The sequence below is a fragment of the Lactuca virosa genome, chromosome 3 (genome assembly GCF_052849685.1).
Source record: "Lactuca virosa cultivar CGN04683 chromosome 3, Lactuca_virosa_CGN04683_v6, whole genome shotgun sequence".
Classification (NCBI taxonomy): Eukaryota; Viridiplantae; Streptophyta; class Magnoliopsida; order Asterales; family Asteraceae; genus Lactuca; species Lactuca virosa.
Window position 1 is genome coordinate 48,894,137 of NC_136428.1, and position 4,171 is coordinate 48,898,307.

The window sequence follows — 4,171 nt, forward strand, 5'->3', positions numbered from 1 at the left end:
AAGCTTAGTGAGTTCCCCCGTCGTACCACACATATACAATACATACTGTCAGGCAGTTCTGGCGTGCCTGACTACCCAGGTCAAGCCATTCTGGGGTGCTTGACTTACCCGGGTCAAGCCATTCTGGGGTGCTTGACGTACCCGGGTCAAGCCATTCTGGGGTTCTTGACTTACCCGTCGGTCTGTTTCACCCGACTACCGGGGACTATTTCACCCCTACCACTACCACATAACACACATATACTGCCAGGCAATTCTGGGGTGCCTGACTACCCAGGTCAAGCCATTCTGGGGTGCTTGACTTACCCGTCGGTCTATTTCACCCGACATCCGAGGACTATTTCACCTCATACTACTACCACATAATATCATAGCATGAACATACTGTCAGGCAATTCTGGGGTGCCCGACCTACCCGTCGGTACTAACGACCGAACTTGGGGACTATTCTCCCCCTACTACCACTATCAGGTAGTAGCAAACATAGCAAACATAGACAATTATCACAAAGACAATCATCTACAACAACTCCTACTGGTGGGCTGGCATTGTGGCCGTAGACCCACCGCTACTGAAAGGTAACTCACCTCAAACGAGTAGCTGCTGATAATCTATGCTGGGAATCTCTGACTGCTGCTGCTTCGGAAATCCTCCGGCTATAATCCCCACAAAACACTCAGTCAGAATCTGATATCTACTCTTAGGGTAAAATGACTATTTTACCCCAGACCAAGTCCAAGTCAAAGTCAAAGTCAACTTCCAGTTGACCCGACTCGCCGAGTTGGGTCGTCAACTCGTCGAGTCCCTATTTCTTTAACTGTCCTCATCCACGTCCCTACTCGTCGAGTTTAGCAACGACTCGACGAGTTCTCCTTCTAACACAACCTCGGATGAACCTTCATCCGACTCGCCGAGCGGTATGAACACTCGTCGAGTCCATCTTCATCCTAAGAACACGTCCTGTCCTCGACTCGCCGAGTTATATGAACAACTCGTCGAGTTCATCTTCAAGAGTTGGGAGATTGCCTTGGACTCGCTGAGTCTGCTCGTGCACTCGTTGAGTCCTATGAACTCCAGGACTATGGCTTATCCCAATACGTTTGGGTCACTCCCTTAGACCCTCTAAAACCCTTCTTTCACTCAACTGGTTCCCACGAACCATAACAGAAAAAGGGGAGTCTAACCTTGGACTCGCCGAGTCCCAAGAACGACTCGCCGAGTCGATGCAGTCCAAGTCTTATTTCTTCGATTTATGGAGTGCAACTCTTGTCCAAATGATAGATCTAGGTCCCTAAACTCAATCTAGCACGTAAAGTTACAAACTTTACGTGCATGCATGGGACTTTGAGCCTAAAATGCCCAAAAAGAAGCTCTTAAGATGCATAGGGTCTTCCATGGGTGCAAAAGCAACCCCTAACTGCCTTGTGACCCTTCCATGGACCTAGATCCGAAGCCTCAAGCCCCAACCATGCTTGCAATCATGGTTGGCTACCAAGAATGACTTATAAAAGCCCTAAATCTCCCCAAAAAGGGATCTAACAAAAAACAAGCAAGGTATAAACTTTATACCTTCTGAGAACAGCAAATGATGCACCAAACTCGAATCCTTCAATCTCCTCTTGATCCTTCTATGCTCTTCCTTCTTCCTTGTGATCAAAATCCATAAAATCACTCAAAAGCCTTGAATCTTGCACCAAAACACTTAGGGTTTGCTAGGGAGGGTTTCTGGGAGCAATAGGGACGAGTGGGGGCTGAATGAGATGGTTAAATAGGGTGCAAACCCTCAGATTAGGGTTTTTGTACAGACAGAGCCTACTCGTCGAGTCCAGGATCCGACTCGACGAGTCCCAAACTTAAACCCCACGTTCTAAGCCGCTTCTACTCGGCGAGTTGGGCCATCAACTCGCCGAGTCCCAGGCCAAAAATGTAAAATTACATAAATGAAATACATACCAGGAACCAGGTGCTACAATTAGATAAAGCCGATATCTATTAAGAAAGTGGTAGTGGTCGTGACAAGGATTCCGGATATATAAAGAATACCGAAATCCGAGTTATAAAGAAGAAGTTATGACCTGTCGAAGTTCCGTGACAAAACCGGCACAGCGCCGAATGACGTAAAAAGTGAGTTTTTGATAAACTACTTTTTAGTCTTGGTGATCTAAATGAAAGTCGTAGTGTTCGTTAAACCGAGAGTATGCATAAAAAGAACGCCCAAATCTGACTTTGTATGAGGAAGTTATGATTTTTCTAAGTTTCAGCTTAGCAGTAGACAGCTAAAAACTCAAATTTTAGATTGAGTGATTTTTAGCCGACACAACCTAAACGAGAATCGAAGGTCTCGTCAATAGTAGTAAAACGGTAAAAAGACAGACGAAAACGGACGTCGGATGAAGAAGTTATGAATTTTTAACGGATTTACCTGTCCCGGTCTATTAAAAATAATAATAAAAAAATTAAAGTTAAAATTAGCCGACAGAGTCTAAACGAAAGTTGTAGAGCATAATTTTACCTACGCGTGCATATAAAGAACATCAAAACGGAGCCCGTATGCGAAAGTTATGGATTTTAGAAGTTTCGGACACAAAAATCGAGAAAAATGTTAAAACCGAGGAATTTCGCATGGCTCAACTTCGGCCACGTCACCCTCGCTCGCAGGCCGCCTCGTGTCCGTCACGTGCTCGTTGCTGATTCGACCGAAAGTGTGGCCCAGTAAGAACTCGACGCACCTCACACCGGTGGCAGATCCGAAGCGAGCCACGTGCCTCGCCTCGCATCCAACGCACGTCCCTCCCCTCCGGATCCAAGCCTTGCATCTGCTGTCGTGTGGAGTCTTCTCAGCCGTAGATCTTCGGACTCGCCCCTATAAATAGAAGGGAGCAAGACCTCTAGGGTATATTTTAGAAAATTGCCCTTTTTCACCCTAAATTCAATATTTCTTTCATTTCAACTTCCCCCAAAGCCCCGGTATCATACCAAACACCCGAAACACGTCCCGAAGAGCCCGATAAATTTATCTTTTCGGTTTTGAAGCTCAACCCTCGCAGAGCCCGGTTTCTCATTAAAACTCCCGGTTTTATCAGAAACGATTGTTTTAGGAAACGAAGTGCTGCCCGATTATCGTTAAATCACGTGAGTGTATAGTCACTTTCATCTTACACATAGATATGAAGTATTTTCTATAAAATACGTGCTATGTGTAATTATATTGACTGTTTATTTGAGATGACTGTTGAATAGATGTTTTATACAAGTTTTAAACTGTATATGTATTTTTATCTACAAATATGTTGGGTAAAATATGGGTAGACGAAATAGTTGATGTGTGTTCAAATGATGAGAGGCCTCGTTGTTGTTGTTGTTGTTGTCGTCTAGCGGAGTATAGATGACGACCATGGACCTTTCTAGACAGTCCAGTGGAACGCTAGCAGGTTCGCAACCTGTAGGTGTTGGTGAACTATATGTTCGCTGGTGTACTCCATCCCCTCATGGTTGCCTTATTTGACATAAATTGCTGAGGAATCCCTAAAGCAGTGTTGTCACCCCGATGAAAATCCTTAGACTAGGTCCGTTATGATAGGTGTTTAGGGACGTAAAGTAAGGATAATGGGAATGGGTAATCAGGGTTATTGTTGGTTGATGAAATTAATAAATTTATTTTTGGTTGATGAATTTAATAAATTTATTATTATTTGTGGGTTGAAAACCCTATATGCTTAGCAGGCTCCCAAGCCTGACCCACTCAGCTTTTTATATTACAGGTAGTGGACTCAGAGCATAGTTTGGATGATGAAGAGGGAATTTTGGATTATAAGCCAGTAGTTGTAAATAACTGTTGTAAGGTTTATGATGTACTGTTTATGCTTTTGGTCTGTATCGGAACATGACATCCCGAGGTTTTGATATATAATGAAAATACATATTTCTTTAAGAAATGTTTTGATAAATTTTTATCATATTTTGTTTTGGGGACAAATTCCGCAACATCTTTTAAAAGATTACTCTGATTTTATTTTATAGGCATAAACTAAATCGGTCTTTTCTGGCCGAGAAATTTGGGGATGTCACAGTTGGTATCAGAGCATTAGTTTAAGCGAACTAAGAATTTGTAGGATTTCTAAACTTAAACTTAGAATGCTAAGTGATGATCGTGAGATGAGTGTCTAGTATA